Source organism: Theropithecus gelada, chromosome 14, assembly GCF_003255815.1.
Source record: "Theropithecus gelada isolate Dixy chromosome 14, Tgel_1.0, whole genome shotgun sequence".
Taxonomy (NCBI): domain Eukaryota; kingdom Metazoa; phylum Chordata; class Mammalia; order Primates; family Cercopithecidae; genus Theropithecus; species Theropithecus gelada.
This window is the reverse complement of record NC_037682.1, coordinates 16,845,946-16,868,334: the sequence shown is the minus strand read 5'-3', so window position 1 is coordinate 16,868,334 and position 22,389 is coordinate 16,845,946. Positions and strand designations below refer to the sequence as shown.

Here is a 22,389-nt window from a genome sequence, read left to right as displayed (position 1 = left end):
CAGACATCAGTTTCTAATCTTTATTAATCAATTATGCAAAGAGAACCTAACCCTCTCTATGTGAACGAGCAAATGCTTGCAGCCAAAATCTGTACTAAATTTCCTCTTAAAAAAATAAAACCTTTTAGATACAAAACTCTGATTACACTGTAGACAAAATTTTCTTTTAAAATAAGCTATTTGAACATACAGAATCTTAAAATATAGTTTTCTGTTTATGATCTTTTGGGGACAGTGTTCTGGAAGAAAATTAAATCTGCTTCAAAAATGTGTCTAAATAAATAGCTGTCTCACAAAATTTAAAATTTCTGCAGAATTCCAGAATCATTTACTTTTTTGGAGGGGTTTTCAAATTATGGTGTCAAAATTGTTGGGTAATGTTTTAGTCAAGGTTGCTATCTCCTTTTTTGTTGTTTTGTTTCTCTTTCAAATTAGCAAAAATAGTCATTCTTTGAGAAAGGAATAGGTGAGCATTAGGTAAAATGATGCACTGACATACGCCTAAAAATATCTGGTTAATAATGCATTCTGGCCGGGCGCGGTGGCTCAAGCCTGTAATCCCAGCACTTTGGGAGGCCGAGATGGGCGGATCACGAGGTCAGGAGATCGAGACCATCCTGGCTAACACGGTGAAACCCCGTCTCTATTAAGAAATACAAAAAACTAGCCGGGCGAGGTGGCGGGCGCCTGTAGTCCCAGCTACTCGGGAGGCTGAGGCCGGAGAATGGCGTGAAACCGGGAGGCGGAGCTTGCAGTGAGCTGAGATCCCGCCACTGCACTCCAGCCTGGGCTGCAGAGCGAGACTCCGTCTCAAAAAAAAAAAAAAAAAAATAATGCATTCAACAAACTCATTCAGAATTTGTCAAGTTAACTGGTATGAAAAGTTTTACTATCTCTCTTTTTATCCTAATCGATTAGAAAACAAATGGTGTGAATAAGCAGTTTCCAATGACCTGCTATTTGTTCAGGTCAAGGTGAAAAAATGGTGTATTTAACTCTCATGTCAATAAAACATTGTTACATATCTCAGCTCAATTACCTTTTCCCCAAAAAGAATTATTTGACTCTCTGACCCCATGGAGCCTCTCTCACTTATCACAGTTGCTATTTAGCATGTGGTGTTGTGAGTTTATAATACATTATCCAGATCTACCATGATGCTGACATTGTAAATTGCATAAAAACAGGAATTGGGCCTATTTGTCCTCAAAATTGTATCCCTGAGTCCTAAAAGAGTACCTAGAACTTATGGTTTGCTGACAAAATATTTGTTAAATAGTGAATACATGAATGAATTATACTTAATACCAATAATTAACATATGCTTATTAGGTATTGGACAATCATGTAAATGTTTTTACGATATTAACTTATGTAATTCTCATAACTTCAGGAAGTGATTGTAGTAATACCCTTTAACAAAATTGAGGAAACAGCAGCACATAAATTTTAAGGAGTTTGCTCAATACCACATAACTCTAAAGGGTGATGTCAGGATTCACATCTAAGCTGTCTGGTTACAGAGTTTCTGTTTTTAAGCTTGTTATACATGGAATGAAAGAACAGATTTATCTTTTCACTTTACCAACTTTATTAGTCATCTTCCAGAGAGCATGATTGAGAGCATTGAAGCTCTTCATTAAGTCTGTGGCAGAAATAAGAAGAAAAAGGAATGTATTTTAAAAGTACTGAAAATGTGGTTTCCACTGGATTTGGCCATTCATTCCATTCATTGAGATGTAGAAGTTTCAAGAAATCAGTATGTCAAAGCGGTATCTGTACTCTAATGTTTATGGCAGCATTATTTGCAGTAGCCAAGATATGGAATGAACCTAAATGCCCATCTACAAATGAACGCATAAAGAAAATGTCACACACACACACACACACACACACAAATGGATTATTGAGAAATAAAACAATGAAATCCTGCCATTAATGACAACATGGATGAATGAGTGAAATAAGCCAAGCACAGAAATACAAATACTGCACAATCTCACTCATACGTAGAATAAAAAAAAAAAAACCTTGATTTTATAGAAGTAAAAAGTAAATGAAAAGTGGTTATCAGAGGCTGAACAGGGTAGTGGAGACTAATTAAATGAGGTTAGTTGATTTATATAAAATAACAAACAGGAAAAGTAAGGTCTGATGTTTTATTACACAGTGGGGTGACTGTGGCAGTAACAGTATAGTATGTATTTTAACATAGCTGGCAAATAATATTTTAAATGTTATTCTACAAATAAATGATAAATTTTTAAAGTGACATTCTAACTACCTTGATATGATCATTTTACAATGTATACATGCATTGGAACATCACTGTACTCCGTACATAAATATGTACAATTATTTTTGTCAATTATAAATTTTAAAATTCATTAAAAATAAAAGTTATTGGAAGTGAAATTTCATCTGGATTTGACAATTCATTTTATTTACTGAGACCTTTTGAATTTGCAAGTTTTGAGCCTACATGATAAAACAAGACAAAGATAAAAAGTAAAAGTGAGAGAGAAAAAAAAGAGAGAGACAGAAAAAGGAGAAGAAAGGAGATAGAAAGGAAGGGGACACACCTGAAAGATGAATATTGTAGAAGAGTTCAGTGGTTAAGATCGGTTATATGTAAACTGATTTGGAGGTTCCATTACGTTTTTAATGCATAAAACTAAAACTCCAGAAGAATATTGCAGTGGTGAGTGGAGAGTTATCCAGAAAAGAAACATTTGAAACCACAGTATTGGGTGGGATTTTAAATGATATACGGGACCTCTGCTTCCACACAGAATTTGGAAAGCAGCAAGTAAATTCTTCTCATTCTAACAACTTAAAAAGCCAAGTAATCTACAAAATTATACCCTTTCATGAGTCTGTCAGAGAACCAAGGTTCAAAACGTCCAAGAAATCTGAATACCAAGGAAGACCAAGTTACTTCAAACGTAGATGAGATGCCTGAGCATCTTTCTTTCACTGCGGGCAGAGAGTGTGAGATGTTTGTTCACCATACAGACAGGAAGAAATTACTGACTATATACCCAAATGATTATAAACCTTTCTAATATAAAGACACATGCACACTAATGTTTATTGCAGCACTATTCACAATAGCAAAGACTTGGAATCAACCCAAATGCCCATCAATGATAGACTGGATAAAGAAAATGTAGCACATATATACCATGGAATACTATGCAGCCATAAAAAAGGATGAGTTCATGTCTTTTTCAGGAACATGGATGAAGCTGGAAAACATTCTCAGCAAACTAACATAGGAACAGAAAACAAACACTGCATGTTCTCACTCATAACTAGGAGTTGAACAATGAGAACACATGGATACAGGGAGGGGAATATCACATGCCAGGGCCTGTCAGGGGATGGGGTGCCAGAAGATGGATAGCATTAGGAGAAATACCTAATGTAGATGATGGGTTGATGGGTGCAGCAAACCACCATGGCACATGTATACCTACGTAATCAACCTGCATGTTCTGTGCATGTATCCCAGAACTTAAAGTATAATTTTAAAAATAAAAGAGGAAATCAGCTTAAAATTAAGGAATTTTAAAGGCCAAGTGAGAGTTATTGGGAAAAGCATGAAGTCCTAGAATAAAAGAGTTTGCATTCACTCCCCAGGTCTTCTCTGCAGGCCCCCACCAAGCATGTACAAAAAAATAATAATAATAAAATAAAATTAAATTAAATTAACTTCTTCCAATATCAATGTTCCTGGTTGTCTTTGACTAAAGAGCAGTGAAAATTACTGGAATAAATGCTTTAGTGGAGAGGGTAAACATCATGCATGAATATGTGAGAAATATCAGAGATGGAAAATATAAATAAAAACTCATGCTCACAGTCACAATATCTGAGACAAAGAATTTCTTTCACAAGCTTATCAGTAGATTCAGTAACTTGAGAAAAGTATTAGTGAACTTGAAGATAGAGCAACATAAATTAACCAGAGAGAAAAGTTAAAGAAAAAATATAGAACTAAAAGTTATCAAAAAACTGTAGGGCAACATCAAACAGTCTAATATACATACAGTTAGTGTTTCAGAACAAGAATCAAGGGAGAATGGATCAGAATAAACATTTGAAGACAAAATGGTCAAGAATTTCCTAAAAATAAGAAAACATAAAATCACAGGTACAAAATACTCAGAAGACGCAAGGAAGGACGTGTGTTAGTCAGGGTTCTCCAGAGAAACAGAACCAACAGGATGTATGGGGGAGGAGGAGGGTGAAGGATTCATTACAAGGAACTGGCTCATGTGATTCTGGGAAGCTGGCAGTTCCAAAATCTGCAGGTTGGGTCATCAGGCTGCAGATCCAGGATTACTGATAATCTAGTTGGAACCCATGAGCAAAGTGCTGTAGAACCAGGAAGAGCTGGTGATGTAGGCAAGACCTGAAGACAGTCTGCTGGAGGATTAGCTCTTGCTCTGGAGAGGCGAATCTTTTTGCTCTATGCAAACCTTTATCTAATTGAATAAGGCCAACCCAACATTATGGAGGTCAATAGGCATTCCTCAAATGCCACCAATTTCTATGTTAATCTCTCCCAAAACATCCTTAGAGTAACAAACACATTAATGTCTGACCAAATGTAAGCACATCATAGCCCATTTAAGTTGACACATTAAAATTAATCAATACACGTGTACCCCTTGTCAACCTGGCAGTCATATGCATTCCCTTAAAGCATACCTGATCTCCAAATGAAAACAAAAATAAGATCAAACTTCTACCTAACATGATATTTCCATTCTTAACAAAATTAAAACTGCTCTCACCCTCTCCCCTAGAAGAGAATGAAAAGTCCTTAGATGATGTTTACTTTTTTCCCTTGATATTCCATACTTCGAGCACCATGCTGTAAAGTGGACAATATTTAAACAATGTGATGGAAATCCAATGCATTCTACTCACTTAGTCCATTTTTTGCTTCTCAAACAGAATACCTGAGACTGGGTGATTTTTAAAGGAAAAAAAAAAATTTCCCACATTTCTGGAGACCGAGAAGTCCAAAATTAAGGTGGCAGCATTTACTGTTTGGTGAGACCCTTCTTGCTGCATCCTCACATGGTAGAAGGTGGACAGGAAAGGGAGCAAGCTTGCCAAATACTGAACAAAGACTTTTAATAAGCCTTAATTTCATTAACAAAGAAGGAGCCCTTACAGCCTAATCACCTCTTAAAGGTCTCACTTCTTAATACTACCATATTGGCAACACCTGAATTTTGGAAGAGACACATTTAAAATATAACATTTTGCCCCAGGACTCTAAAATGCATGTCCTTCTCACATAAAAAATACATTTGCTCCATCCGAATAGCACCCTGAAATCTTAACTCATTCCAAAAGCAATTCAATCCTAAAAAATCTAGAGTTTTATTTAAATCTGCTCATGTATGGGAAGGGTCAATATTGTGAAACTGACCATACTGTCGCAGGATACTTGGGGTGTTGCTTTGTCAGCCTGAAATCTCTGTGGCCTTATGCCTGAGTATTGCTCACACCCACTGGACTCATTTTATCAACTCTGCCTGGCAGTCTGCCCTCAGCCTGAGCTCCTGTCCGAGGACCCACACCTGCCAAGGGAGAGCCAGACACAGAGTGGCAAGGGGCGTATGAGCAAGCGAGAATGAGATCCAGCCACTACACACAGCCAGGCACACTGGCTGCTGCAGCTGGGCAGGCAGCTCCAGGTGCAAGCACAGGTCCCGGCTCTGTGCGAGGCTGTGGTTGGATCAGATGTACCACGAGCAGCTTCCACTGTGGGTACCTGCATCTGAACAGGGGGAGTGTGGTAGTGTCTGGAAGCTTGGAGACGTCAGAAACCATGGAACCCCAAAGAGGACGTTATAGCCCTGGCTTGGGGAGTCACTAGGTCTGGACTGCCCAAAGGGCTGCAGCTCCTCTCTCCAAATTATTGCCTACAATGTAGCAGGGGAGCATGTTTCAGCCCTGTTTGTGTTACAGCTCTTTCAGTCTCATCATTTGGTGGTCCCAAGTTCTTGTCCCACATCCAGGAAGAATGAGGCACATTGACAACTGGGGAGTGAACAAGGAGGCAGAGAAGAGCTTAATTGAGCAACAGAACACCTCTAAGGAGACCTGCAGTGGGTAGCTTCTTTCCGCAGGCAGATAATCCTGACAAGTGTCCAGCTCTCAGTGGAGAGAAGAGCCATAGTGGGTAGCTCCTTTACATAGGCAAGTCATCCTAATGAATCAAGGAGACCTGAAGTTGGTAGCTTCTTCCTGAAGCTGGTAGTTGGATTTCTGTCCAAGTCTGGCTGAGTCTGGGGTTTTCATGGGCTCAGAAAGAAGAAAGTGCATGCTGATTGGCCCATGGGCGGCCATGGAAGGGCCCAGTAAAAGCAACGTAAGTTCTCACTCCAGGTCATAGGCTCCACCCAGAACTGGCAGCCCAGGCCCCTAGGCTTCAGGCCATCCCTGGCTTGAAGGTGGATGGAGACCTGCCTCTTTCCGCCCAGGAATTTGTCTGTCTCTCGCCATCTAAGGCACCCAGGCTGTTTGTGCCAAGGGGTGCCTGCAAGCCCATGGCAAGGCACCCTCAGCACAACCCACAGCCTCCCTCCCATGTTCATTGGTGCCCAAAGTCCAGAGGATGCCAAGGCAGCAGGGGGCTGGTGTGCTAGTGCTGCCCTGAGTGTGCACAAACCTAGATGGGTTGCAATAGTGCCCAGGCTCGACCACAATTTTGCTATGCCCTGGAGTGGGAGCAAGAAGTGGGGTGAGGCAGGGAGCAAAAGCAGACACTTTAAAGCCTGTGGGGGCAGGGGGTCTCCTGGGCATCCAAGCACAGGGATGCCCAGGTCTGGAGCCACAGCTTAGTGGCTGCAGCTGTGCCTGGGAATACAGGGCTCCCATCCTGCCAACTTGGTAGTGGGTAGGGCTCCTGCCTGTTCCTGGCCCACTCTGGCTCTGTGGAGCACAAAGTCCTGGCTGCCTCCCTGGCTGCAGCCGGTGTCTTCGCAGTGGCTTCTCCAAATGGACTGCCCTTGCCATCAATACTGCCCAAAGCAATATACAGATTCAATGCAATTTCTGTCAAAATGTCAACTTTATTTTTCACAGAATTAGGAAAAACAATCCCAAAATTCATATGGAACCTAAAAACAACCCAGCTAGCCAAAGCAATCCTGAGCAGAAAGAACTAATCTGAAGGCATCACATCACTGAACTTAATATTATACTACAAGGCTAAAATAACAAAAAAAGCGTGTACTCGTATAAGAATGGACACATAGACAGATGGAACACAGAGAACCCAGAAATAAAGGCAAATACTTACAACCAAGGCTATAATAACAGTAAAAGCATGTACTAGTATAAGAATAGATACATAGGCAGTTGGAACACAGAGAACCCAGCAATAAAGGCAAATACCTACAACCAAGGCTATAGTAACAAAAAAAGCATGTACTAGTATAAGAATAGATACATAGACAGATGGAACACAGAGAACCTAGAAATAAAGACAAACACTTACAACCAAAGCTACAGTTAACAAAAAAAGCATGTACTGGTACAAAAGTAGATACATAGACAGATGGAACACAGAAATCCCAGAAATAAAGACAAGTACCTAAAACCAACTGATCTTTGAGAAAGCATACAAAAACAAACTGGGCACAAGACACCCTATTTAATAAATGGTGCTGGGAAAATTCTTTTCATTCCACATGTAAAAGAATGAAACTGGGGCCGGGCGCGGTGGCTCAAGCCTGTAATCCCAGCACTTTGGGAGGCCGAGATGGGCGGATCACGAGGTCAGGAGATCGAGACCATCCTGGCGAACACCGTGAAACCCCGTCTCTACTAAAAAATACAAAAAACTAGCCGGGCGAGGTGGCGGGCGCCTGTAGTCCCAGCTACTCGGGAGGCTGAGGCAGGAGAATGGCGTAAACCTGGGAGGCGGAGCTTGCAGTGAGCTGAGATCCGGCCACTGCACTCCAGCCCGGGCTACAGAGCGAGACTCCGTCTCAAAAAAAAAAAAAAAAAAAAAAGAATGAAACTGGATTTCTATCTCTCACCATATACAAAAATTAACTTAAGATGGATGAAAGATTTAAATCTAAGACCTGAAACCATAAAACTTTTAGAAGAACACCTAGAAAAATCTCTTTCTGGCATTGACCTAGGCAAATAATTTATAATTGGGATCCCCAAATCAAATGCAACAAAAACAAAAATAAATAAATGGGACCTAATTAAACTAAAACGATTCTGCACAGCAAAAGAAATAATCAACAGAGTAAACAGACAACCCACAGATTGGGAGAAAATATTTGCAAACTATGCATCCAACAAAGGACTAATATCCAAAAAGTAGGCAAATGACATGAATAGACATTTCTCAAAAGAAGATATACAAATGGCCAACAAACATGAAAAACTGCTTAACATCGCTAATTTTCTGATAAATGCAAATTGAAACTCCCCATGAGAGATCACCTTACCCCAGCCAGAACGGCCATTATTAAAAAGTCAAAAAACAATAGGTGGTGGCGTGGATGTGGTGAAAGGGATTGCTTATACACCATTGGTGAGAATGTAAATTAGTTCAACGTATACGGAAATCAGTATGGAGATTACTCAAAGAACCAAAGGTTATTTTGGTGAGGAATGTATCTTTTGGACTTTCCCAGTTTGGGTTAGTAGATCTTAACAGGCAAATTCACTTCAACTTTTCAATATCTTTAACCCTTTAAATCCATGTTTCTACAGAGAAATAAAAGCAGGGACTGCACATTTAACTCACTGTGGGCCACCTTTTGGTCCATATTTTAGCCAAACAACAAATGTGTTAGAGTCTTTTCTCACTCTTTGAGCTGCAACATTAAATGCAGTATCTCTGCTTACTGGACTTGTATCAAAAAATTTGGTCTGATCCAGTATTATATTCCTTTCATCATTATCTTACATCCTTAATATCCATTTCCAAACATATTCTCTGAATTTCAGCCTGTATGTATTATGAAACCCAAATACTTCTTTTAGAGTATAGCACACCTCTACATAGTTTACATTTTGTCCCTCACCTATAGGATGCTGACGGCAAGGTCATTGCTCACTGCAGCCTAAACCTTCCAGGCTCAAGTGATCCTCCCATCTCAGCCCTCTTAAGTAGGTGGGAACATAGGCATTTGCCGCCACGCTATCTTTTTTTCTTTCTGTAGAGATGGGTTCTCAATATATTGCATAGGTTAGTCTTGAACTCCTGGACTCAAGTGATCCTCCCACCCTGGCCTCCCAAAGTGATGGGATTATGGGCATGAGTCACCACATCCAGCCTCATTCGTGTCTTTAAAATTAAACATATTAGACAGCCAATTGCAGAAATTCACAGAGCTACTAGTTTTAAAGGTTAGCAAGTCCAACATTTGTAGGTTGAGTTGGCAGGCAGGAGACCCAGAAAGGCTACTGTTTCAGTCTGAGTCCATAAGCAGCCTTCCATAGAACCAGAAAGAGTCAATGTGGTTGATAATGTCTGAGACAGTCTTTTGAAGAATACCCTTTTCTTTGGCACAAAATGACCACCCTCTCACAATCAATCGACTGGATGAAGCTCACCCAAATGATGGAGCGCAATCTGCTTTATTCCAGTTCCACAGATTGGAGCCATGTATGATGTTAGGCCTTCTCTACGAAGGTTTTTCCTCTTTAAAATATCAATATATTTGAATGACCACACAGCACAATGATGTGCAGACAGGCAGGCTAAATAATTGTTCCACAAATAAATATATGAAGCAACTTCCTTTAATATATCAATTTGCTATATTTAATATTACAACATAATTGAATTTTTGTCATCATATATACATTTTAAATACTAGTAAAAATTAGGTCACAAATTAATATTATAAATCATTGAAAAATACGTGACAAGGGTCTTGAACCAGATCCTTTATTTTTTGTTATATTCAATATGTTTTTCAAATTATTAATACGTACTCCAGTATTCTATCAGGATTAAATTTAAATATTCTAAATTTAGTATCTTGATTGTTATTTTCTTCTGTCTACTCTTTATGACTTTGAACTATTTTTTTAAGTAAAGACGTTTCAGAAATTATGTGATCTGTTAATACCCAAAATTACCACAATTATACTATCACAATACTATTTGCTACATCATAGTGGGCTTAATATTGCTTTAAATAAATGAAATAGAGAAAAGCTATGATGTTAAGCACTTCAGCTAAATTTGTCTTTAAACCAGCATTTTTACTAGATGCCAAAAGATGAGTTTTCCTGGTTTAGCCTAGGTCAATATTAGCCTATATTGAAAAGATTGAGAGTTATAAAGAGTAAATGACTATGTTTCTCGAATAAATTAATAATATAGGATCAGCTTTGAAAATTAATATAAAGCCACATCTATAAATACAAATTTAGTAGAAGACATAAATCTCCAGATATCTTGAGTTTGACATTGAAACACTAAATTTGCAAACAAGGAGATAAATAATAGGCATTTATTGAGCTCTTGCTATAGAAATAGATTTATGTACACATTGTTTTATTGCAACTTTGTAGTAAATCTCACAGCTATCAAGTGCCAGAGGCAAGATTAAACCTCCTGTCACCCAAATAATGTATGCACTTTTCACTGATTTATTGCCTTCTATTAGATCTTGCATACATTCTGGAAGTTACATTCCACCCCCACCCACCATCCCCAGTGAAATAAAACAAAACATGATTCTCGAGGTATTTGGAATTTTTAACCATTGAAGCTAGAGAAACGATAGAAATAAGTAGCAATCCTAAGTGACTTCTAGATACCATGGCTAGCAAAAATAAACTTAAGGTCATTTTTTATTGTTTTTCTTGTTATATCAAAATATAAGTGCTCATTAGTTGAATAAGTTAAATATGTTCTTGTTCTTGGTTAATTCCTGATTGTTCATACTTCAAACTGATCTGTTTTCAATTCTTGGCAAGAACTTTGCACAAATCAGATGTGTAGGAATACAAATTATTCACCTATACAATGATCAAGAATTAATATTTTCTACAGTCTGTTTAGTAGCTAAAATGTTTAGTACAAACATATTTGATCTTGTTTTCTTAGATTCTAGCTACTAAAATCATCTCCTAATGATCTGAAAATTTCTCTCACCTGTGGAACAGCAAATGCAGGTTTGATTTCTTAATAAATATAGTTCATATAGATTGTTTATATCCACTTACTTGAATGCTGATGAAACTCACAGGAGATATGCCCAAGGAAAGCACCATCTTTCTTACCTCACACAGAGGAACACATACATACACATTTTCTTCCTTTAGTGCCGTAGAATTAACAAAGTTTTCCTTTTGATCTGGAGATGCAAGAATCTGTTTATATCCAAAATACTCTAGGAATTATGTTACTCCTAATGAGACATCTATAGTTAATGAGAAATTAAACTGTCCTGTTTATAGAAATATATGCCATAAACAGAACACTTTCCTATGTAATCTAAAATTGTGTTCATACATACACGATCAAGAACTTAACTGTTAGGGGCAAAGGACTCCATATTATCAAGAGATTTCTCTATACTGCCTGGTATCTGTTGTTCCATTAGTGATTGCACTGAAATTATTTCAATCTTTCATTTTTCATTGTGGCTAATATTTGCTTTGTTATTTTTTGTTTGTTCAGTTCTGTACTCTTTGCTTTCAGGTGATCAGCTGTCACTAAATATTTTTAGTAAAATTTAGCTGTTCTTATTCCTTCATTTTTCATTTTCTACTCTCAAGTTGCCAATAGCTGAGAAAACAGAATGTCACATTATATTGTCAATTTAGTTTCTTTTTAGTTTTAAAAGAAATTTTTTTTATGGGTCCATAGCAAATGTGTGTATTTATGGGGTACACATGCGCTGTTCTGATACAGGCATGCAATGTGAAATAAGCACATCTTGGAGAATGCTTTATCCTTCTTCTAAGACTTTATCCATAGACTTACTATGTTGGTGCAGAAGTAATGGCAGTTTTTACCATTTGTTTTTTGTTTGTTTTGTTCCGTTATGACAAAAACTGCCATTACTTTCGCATCAGGCTAATACAAACAATCCAGTTACATGATATAAACTGGGCACAGAATGACAAAAATTACATGTTCTCAATGTAATAATTTTGAACCTCTTTCAGCATGATGGTATGCTCACATATGAATGTTCGGATGCCTCTTATTTCCTTGTACATTTCTATGCCTGAATAATGTATATGCTGAATTGACCTCCAAATATAGTGAGTTAGTGGTCCATATAATTAAACAATAATTCAACTTACAAACTGCAAGGCTCTAAGTTCTCATTTAGTTTGTGTTATGTTTTTTGAGGTTACTCTACTATTTTTCTAGTTGTTGGCATAATTGAATTCCTGAAGCCATCCACGTTTGTTTTAATTGTAACATACATAAATTTGTCATGGAAAAAGTTTTCTATGTATAACTCTCAGAAGAACGTTTTTTACATCTTTGTTTCTCACACTATAGATGAGTAGATTCAGCATGGGAATGACAGTCGTGTAGAATACAGACGCTAACTGTGCGTGGATCAGGGATGATGTGTTATCAAGTTGCAAATAGGTGAAAATCAGGGACCCACAGAAGATAGTTACACCCGTGAGGTGGGATGTGCAGGTGGAGAAGGCCTTCTGCCTTCCTGGTGCTGACTGGTTCTTCAGGATGGCTGAGATGATGGTGATGTAAGTGACTGTGATAAGGAGAGAGCTAAGAAGAGTGAATCCAGCTAAGACAAAGATCACCATTTCTGTGCCAAATGCATCTACAGGACAGTGCTAAAAGAGCTGTGCTGTCACAGAAAAAATGATTGATGCTGGAATAACAGAACACCAAACTACTTATCACACAGACAGATATCAGAGAATTTGTGAAGCCTATCGCATATGGCATTACTCCCAGCCAGTGGCACACTTTCTGAGACACGACTACTGAATAAGGGATTGCAGATGGCTACATAGCGATCATAGGCCATTGATCCCAGAAGGAAACACTCACTACACACCAATCCAACAAAAAAGTACATTTGAACAAAGCAGCCAACAAAGAAGATAGATCTCTGATTGGATTGGAAATTCACCAATGCCTTAGGCATTACAGTAGAGCAGTAAAATATGTCAATGAATGCTAAATTGCTCGGGAAAAAGTACATAGGGGTATGAAGCTGAGCATCAATTCTAATTAACATGATCAGTCCCATGTTTCCCAAAATAGTGAATAGATAAATGAAGAGAAACATCAAGAAAAGACTGACTTGTAATTCAGGGTGATTTGCAAATCCAGAGAGGATGAAGACAGTCACCTCAGTGAAATTGTTGCCAGCCACTTACATCAACTTAGGCCTTTGACTTACCTGCTGAACAACAATAAGGAAAGCTAGAGAAGGATTCAAATCTAAAGGCCCTGTAATAAGAATTGACTCAGACTCCAACAATGAAAGAGTTACAAATGGAAAGTAAAATTTAGTGATTTCAAGTTAGTTAGGCATTTATGCATAATTTTTACAAACTGACAAACATTAATAAAAAAAAAGTTCACAATTTTGTGGACTAAAAAACATATCTGGAAAGATGTCTAGGAGGAAAGATTGCTCCTGAGATGTACCATTCTCTGCCCCAGTCTATCATCGGGTCTTGCAACTTAACGAAAATAATTGTATCTAATGAATATACCAATTTATCTAATGAAATTAATTTTATCTAATGAATATAGCAATTTATCTAATGAAATTAATTGCATGACTCTTAGAAAAAAATAAAACCCATTTAGAAAAGGAAGTTCTATAATTTGTGAATTTAGTAATTCCTTTGTGTTTCAGTCTTATTTTCTTAACATCTAACAATTACTTCACAGAATTATTTTAGGAACTTGATAAAATCTTAGATGGATATAGCTATTATTTCCTTGGGCTCTGTAAAGCTTTTTATATTTTGTTAAGAAAAAAACAAAAGAGAAAACTAGAAACATCCCACTCACTTGACATGTTAATGCTAAAACTTCTTATACTTTTATCTCCTATCATGTATTCTTCCTCTCTTTGGGTGAGATAAGACCAAATGTCTTGCTCATCATGAAGGGCATTTTTTTAGAACCTGATGGAAAGACGCAGACATTAAAAAATAGAAAGTGTCTCGATGTGAGAAACAAGCAAATAATACAGTCAGGCGGATATGCAAATTTTAGGGGGGAAAAAGGTAATAAAATTAAATATGCCTGGTATTCAATCATCCAAATGAAATTTTTTTTAAGCTATCTTCCACTTATTTTCAGGTTTGTTATATTTGCCTCATCTATAATTCTGAAACCCATGAATTATCAACATAATGACTTGGATCTGTTGTTGTTACTGTAGTTACTTAGCATACATCTCTATTTCCTATATAATGGACCCTAAATATTATGATGGTGATGAAAAAACATTGGTGGTTTTGATGATAATATTGGGTATTATATATATTACCTTCCATTGATAGGATAAAAATAAGAGCCAAATTAACTTGTTAACTTGTTGTTTTCGTGTGCATTCTTCAGAATTGAAAGTTTATATTTTTTGCTCAAGCCTAGATTCTTATTTAGAATTAGTTTTGGTCTCAGCGTATTTCTAAAGCAATCCCATAACAAAAGATTTTCTTCTGAAATCTTGTACATTAAGCAGTATTCTTATACCTGGAACTCTTCCTCAAACACTTAAACTCACCTAAATAAAGAGGTTAGACAATTATCATCTTTGATCTCTTGAGATTCCTATCTTAATTGTACTCTAAGGTCTCTTCTTAATTTGTCTGGAGTGTATCTCCAATGTAAGTGTGTTTGGAAATGTATAATCTTCATTTTTGTGTATTCGGTTAAATGGCAAAAGACATTACTAAAAAATTCAATTGATGTACCTTTAAAAATCATGTTATTTACATGTTATTGGTAGATGTATACATGAAACATTTATGACACATTAAATCATTATGAAAATAAAGGTGACATATGATATTAGGGTATCTCAGATAACCACTGTTTCCCAGATAACCCTCTTATGAAACTGAAGTAAGCTTTCCTACTCACTTTGTGCTGTTAATATGTGTTGAAATTATATTACCATCTGTGTCAACAATCATAGATGTGTTTACTTTAAACTCAGGCATTCAGTTATTTTTAATTGTGCTCAATGGTATGTACATAATATCATTGTCTGATAATACATATGCCATCTAAGAAAATGAACAAGAAACCTATGGTACAAATCAAACTCATGCTCTCCATTTAATGCTCAATTTATGAGTAAATACAATATTTCTCACAGTTGTATTCACATTATTATCATTTATTTTTATTTGTTTCAGAGCAGCTTCCTAGCCTACACTGCTATACAGATTCTGGTTTATTAGGTTTGGTATTGACCCATAAAATTAAATTTTTCAAGATGCCCCCCATTACATGAATTATACTTTGACAAACACTAGCTTGGAAGGATCTCTCAGACTTACCTAATTAAATTCCTTTTCTGCTGTGATTGCTTCATTCTCCTTATTTCTTGTTTTTAAAGGGGGCTTATTTTTAATTGACAAGTAATAACTGTTTATATTCATGGAGTACACAGTGATGTTTCAAAACATAATATGTAGTGACCAAGTCATACATACATATCATCTCAAACATTCATCATTTCTTTGTGTTGGGAATATTCAGTATCCTCTATCTAGCTGTTTGAACCTACATAATATGTTATTGTTAACTATAGTCATTGTACAGTAGTACAGAACAATAGAACACATTCCTTTTCTCAAGCTGTAATTTTATATCCTTTAATGAGTATCTTCTTACTGTTACATAATGAAACAAGACAGATATTTGCATGGGGAAAAGAAAAATAATACATTTTTCCTAGCAACAGAAACCATCTCTCATATCACCTGTCACGTTAGAGATTTTTAAAAAGTAATAAAATCTATTATAGATGTGCCATATCACTCACTGATAATCAACATTATCAGGTATTAGGACAAAATAAATGTCATACACTAGTCCCCCATTTTTTATCGTTTTACTTTGTTGTTTCAGTTACCCTTGGTCAATCAGTCTAAAAATATTACATGGAAAATTCTAGCAATAGACAATTCAGAGGTTTTAAATTGTGCATTTCCAAGTATTGTTATAATGGCTCCATTTTATTAGTAGTTATTGTTGTTAATCTTTTACTGTGTCTAATTTACAAATTAATGTTTATCACAAGTATGAATGTATAGGGAAAAAAAGTGTATATTGAGTTTTTTAGTATCTGAAATTGCAGGTATCCTCTGGGAGTTGTAGATTATTTAAAGATAACGAGAGACTACAGTAATTCTTTCCCCCACTACGTGTTCAACTTGATAAAAAAATTTTGAGAGAATTGGGCTATACACGTTCAACCTCAACTTTTCATCTACTCTTTTACTTATTTGTTCAACACAAATTGATTAAACATCTATTAGATGGCAGGCACTATGCTTTGTGTGGGACTACAAATATGAAAATGATATCATTTCTCCTTTCACACTAGAGTTAACTGCCTGTTTCAAGATTCAAATTTTGTTTCAGCTTTCTTAATATTCTTATATTTGGTGAACTAATATGTACAGTGATCACAAATAATTGCTATAGGGGCTATTGTTGAAAATATTACAGGAAAAATAGATATTTAATAACGGATTAACTGAATTTACATTTTCCTACACATCTATTTTGCTTTCTGTCAATCAACTGTTTTTACTTTTCATTAACTATTGTATTTTTACTAATGTTAACTTAATCATAGTGTGAACATTAACACTTAAATGTATAGTGATAAAATAATATTAGCTAAACTACAGTCTTACTAAATTTCACCAAATTTTCCACTGAAGTCCTATTTTCTCTTCCAGGATCCAATCCAGGGTGCCACCTTGTGGTTAGTGTCATGTCTCCTTAGTCTATCGGAGTCTCTTCCTGTTCTATATTCTTTTCTTTTCTTTCATAACTGTGATATTTTAGTACCTGTCACGTATTTTATAGGCTATCCTTCAATTAAACTTTGATGTTTCCTATTGATTAAATTGAGGTTTTTCATGATTGGGAATAGTTCCTGAGAGCCGATCTGTATACCATTTTCCATTTTCTCACAGGGTGTATGTGTTGATAGGTAATATTATTAGTGATACTAAATTTGATTTAATTACTTAAAGTAGTGTGTGCTGCTGGACATTTTTACTATAGAAGTATAATTCTTTCTTCGTATTTGTTAAGTATTTATCGGGGGAAAGCTAATTTAGACTATGTAAATATTCCATGACTACTTTTTACCATTCATCAATGTTTGTTGCTTATAGGAGTTATTACCGTGCAATTTTGGTAGAAATTTACTATCTCCCTTACTCTTCCTTACAGAATTCCGATATATAGAAAGACTTATTTCTTCCCTATATATTTATTCAGTCTTCTATTTAAATCAATATACACTCAAAATTATTTTACTTTTTTTTTTTGGTGCGGGGGACCGAGTCTCGCTCTGTTACCCAGGCTGGAGTGCAGTGGCACGATCTCGGCTCACTGCAAGTTCCACCTCCCGGGTTCATGCCATTCTCCTGCCTCAGTCTCCCAAGTAGCTGGGACTACAGGCACCCACCACCACGCCCGGCTAAGTTTTTGTATTTTTAGTAGAGACGGGGTTTCACCATGTTAGCCAGGATGGTCTCGATCTCCTGACCTCGTGATCCGCCCACCTCGGCCTCCCAAAGTGCTGGGATTACAGGCGTGAGCCACCGCACCCAGCCAATTATTTTACTCTTTGTGTTATCTCATACTGACATTATTTATTATGTTGCTCAAATCTTTCTAGCTTTGCTAATAGAATCACCATCAAATTGGCTCCTGGGCTCTTTGCTCTTTGAACATGTCCCTGTCTTAAAATTATTTTTGTCATTGGTGTTTTTATTCCTTACACTCTAGCAGCACAAAGTGTTCCAGGTCATCTTGTATTTTCCTGGATTCAGCTCTAAAATTAACCACTTCTCCAAGGATTCTTGCTTTTATGAGACTACGGCATTTGGAAAACAGGATCTGAACAATGTAATACTACTATATGTGTACTTGTATTTTCCCTTTAATAAGGATTCACACGTTTTGAATATTTCTACATTCTCAACATTGTGCAATTACAACTTTTCAGATAAAGACTTTATGCTACAGTAAAAAATGTTTATATTTGGAAGCCATAATTCTGAATTTGTGTACGAAATCATATGCTTACTTTGTGACCACATGAAAGTTTCTTAAGCTGTCATATCAGTGTCCATGTTTGCAAAGCGACAATACTATACCTGCTTCATGTGTCTGTGAATATTCAATTACATATTGTATATGAAGCATTTAGAATGATATTGAGGATATGATAGGTATTCAATAAATATCTATCCTATGTTGGTAATACCAATGACTTTATAATAATCTATTATATCTATACATCCCCATTTATTCAACCATTTTCTCTACTGTTGGGTATGTCCATTAATCATAGTTTTAACATTTTTTTTGTTTTTTGAGACGGAGTCTTGCTCTGTCGCCCAGGCTGGAGTACAGTGGCGTGATCTCCGCTCACTGCAGCCTCTGCCTCCCAGGTTCCAGCGATTCTCCTGCCTCAGCCTCCTGGGATTACAGGCGCCCAGCACCATGACCAGCTAAATTTGTATTACTAGTAGAGACGGGGTTTCACCATGTTGGCCAGGCTGGTCTCGCACTCCTGACCTCAGGTGATCTGCCCGCCTTCGCCTCCCAAAGTGCTGGGATTTACAGGCATGAGCCACCGCGTCCGGCCTTTAAAATGTTTTTTAATGCCCTTGATTTATTTTCTTCAAATAAAGCAGGACAATTCTGGGACTAAAACTATGACTTCTCATATCAACACTACTGTGAGGCATTTTAGAATGGTTGGACAAATGTTTATTTCTGTGAACACAGTCCCTGACCATCCAGTTTCATAGCCTTGTTTACATTCACCATTTATATCTTATCAAGCTCCACATTTAATGGAACTTGATAAAAGATATTTTTTACTTACTATTTATATCACCATCTCTTCAAGTGTTATTGAAAGCCTTATTTAAAAAGTGTAGTTTTTTTTATAACTGCAATATAGTTTGAAAAATACCTTTTTTTTTATCTATTTACTTTTCAATGTCAAATATGCAAGTGTGTGATAGGTAAAAAACAATTCTATGAAATAATTAACTTCTCGATTTGATTAATAAAAATTGAGTAGTTACTTATGTGACAGTCACTTTCCTAGTGTGTTCGGAATTGGTGGGTTCTTGGTCTCGCAGACTTCAAGAAGGAAGCCACAGACCCTCGCAGTCAGTGTTACAGTTCTTAAAGATGGTATGTCTGGAGTTTGTTCCTTCAGATATTCAGAGGTGTCTGGAGTTTCTTCCTTCTGGGGGGGGGGTTCGTGGTCTCGCTGATTTCAGGAGTGAAGCCGCAGACCTTCACTGTGAGTGTTACAGCTCATAAAGGCCGTGTGTCCGGAGCTGTTCATTCCTTCCAGTGGGTTAGTGGTCTCGCTGGCCTCTGTAGTGAAGCCGCAGACCTCCACAGTGAGTGTTACAGCTCTTAAAAGCAAAGCAGACCCAAAGAGTGAGCGGTAACAAAATTCATTGTGAAGGGCAAAAAAACATAGCTTCCACACTACAAAAAAGACCCAAGCACGCTGGCACTGCAAGCTGGAGCGGGTTGGGGGGGGGGGGGGGGGGGAGGCTGCATTTATTCCCTTATCTGGTCCCACCCACATTCTACTGATTGGTCCATTTTACAGAGAGCTGATTGGTCCATTTTGACAAAGAGCTGATTAGTGCGTTTACAATCCTTTAGCTAGACACGAAAGTTCTCCAAGTCCCCTACTGATTACCTAGACACAGAGCGCCGATTCGTGCATTTACAAACCTTGAGCTAGACACAGAGTGCTGATTGGTGCGTTTACAAACCTTTAGCTAGACAGAAAAGTTCTCCAAGTCCCCACCGGATCCAGAAGCCCAGCCGGCTTCACTTCGCAGTGGGACTGGCGGAGGGACTTTGCTGCATCTAGCTTGGGCACTCCAGCAGCCCAGAGGAAGCTCGTCCCCCATCAAGCCCAGCAGGCACCCAGCAAGCCCAGGCCGCGCCAAGTGCGGGGCCCACCAAGCCCACACCCACCCAGAATCCGCGCCGCCTGCAGCCCCAGCTCCCGCCCGCGCCTCTCCCTTCACACCTGGCGGCGAGCAGAGGGAGCCGGCTCTGGCCTGGGCGAGCCCCAGAGAGGGGCCCTCATAGCGCAGCGGCGGGCGGAAGGGCTCCTCCAGCGGCCAGGGCGGACGCCAAGGCCGAGAGGGCGCCGAGAGGGCGCCGAGAGGGCGCCGAGAGGGCGCCGAGAGGGCGCCGAGAGGGAGCGAGGGCTGCTAGCACGTTGTCACTTCTCACTAGTAACCTTGGGAGCATGGTTAAATAAGATAGTCATTTCCTTACAGAAACAAACATCAAAAGAGGGGTTGAAAGTGAAAACAAAAAATTGCAATTCATTTTTATAATGCAATGCGTAAGGATAGAAGAATGGAGGAAGGAGCTCAATTTTCTCAAAGACATGAAAATCTTTTGAGAGGTAAAATTCTCTTGAACTCTGAGAATAATTACTATATTGTAGGGAAGATATTCTAAACAAAATGACAGACATATTGATAAAGGTAGTTTAACAAGCTATTTAAATTTAAATAATATATTCCAATTAAATGATATTTTCCAATTAAATTACAATAAACTTTAGTGGTTTTGACTAGGAGTGAGATTTCCCACTAGAAGACATTTGGCAATATTTGCAAATATTGTTGATTTTATGATGATGAGGTGATGTGAGCAAACATTATTGCTATCTAGAAGGTAGATGTTACTTAAGCTGCAAAATAATCTTCACGACAGCCCTCACAAAAAAATTTACCCAGTCAGAATGTTAATAGTGCCAATTTTGAGAAAGCCTATGTGAACAATTGCTATTTAATATTGTGTGATTGATAATTGTTTTATTGATTTTAATCAGCTCAAGCTGGAGGAGAGTGCTGTTCAAGTCTTCTGTAATATTGCTCTTTTCTTCTTTATTTGCTCTCTTAATTATTAAGACTGATATTAAAATTCCAAGTTAAATTATGTTTTTATCTTATCTGTTAGTTTTGATGTCAGGTATTCTGGAGCATTTGTCATTAGTACATAAATTTATTTTTTATGCTTACAGTTTTTTTTGTGTGTGTTTGTTTTTTGAGATGAAGTTTTGCTCTTGTTGCCCAGACTGGAAAACAATGGCGCGGTCTTAGCTCACTGCAACCTCTGCCTCTCAGTTTCAAGTGATTCTCCTGCCTCAGCCTCCCAAGTAGCTGGGATTACAGGCACGTGCCACCACGCCCAGCTAATTTTTGTAGTTTTAGTAGAGATGAGGTTTCGCCATGTTTGCCATGCTGGTCTCAAACTCCTGAACTCAGGTGTTCCACCTGCCTCAGACTCCCAAAGTGCTAGAATTCCAGATGTAAGCCACTGTGCCCGGCCCGTTCTGGCTTTTTTAGTTGCCAGAATTCTTTTCTCGTTCTTTTTCATCTTTGTGGCCTGATGTTCCTTTAATCTTTGAAGTTACTGCCCTTTGGACTTTTGTTTTCTTTTTAATAATCTTTGATACCCTGGGATGTTTGATTTTCTTATGAGTTCAGTCAGCTGGCTCTGACTCTGGAAGATGAGCTCAGCTCATCACTCCTAGGCTGTGTGCTCTAATTGTGAGGGTTTGTATTGTGCCACTGACTTTGTTCTCTGACTCCTTTAGGTTAGAAACCTGCTGTGCTGAAGGGGTCAAGGTGTTCCCAGTCCACTGGCCCCAATACTGTGATGAGGGGTGTCAGCCAAAGCACTTTGTAAAGGTGGGGGTTTGTGATCCATGCTCACATGTATGTACCAGCAGCTGCAGGGTCATGGTGTGGTGCCCATGCGTTGGAAGGGTAGTGATGGATTCACCAGCATCTACGCACACATTTGTGTTGGTGGCATTGGTGGTGACAGTGGTTTAGTGCAGGTTGAGGAGATGGTTCCAGTGTCTGTACACACAATTGCACTGGCTACAGTAGTGATAACATGGCTGGCTGCCAGTGCCTCAGTGGGGGCAGCATGCCAGCAGGGGTGGATAGGACAGTGGGGTATACTCATGCTGGCAGTAGGATGGTGGGGTACGTGTGCACATATGCGCCATCAGAGGAGGGGAGAAAGATCAGCCCATATGCACATGCTAGTCAAGTTGTAGTGGGACTTCCATGGGGGCTGTGTGTTAGCAA

The 22,389-nt window shown here is 38.0% G+C and overlaps 1 pseudogene; it reads right to left on the bottom strand.

Annotated features, from left to right (window-relative positions):
• Positions 1-12,459: 12,459 nt before the first annotated feature.
• LOC112605851 lies at positions 12,460-14,039 on the bottom strand (annotated as a pseudogene).
• Positions 14,040-22,389: the final 8,350 nt, after the last annotated feature.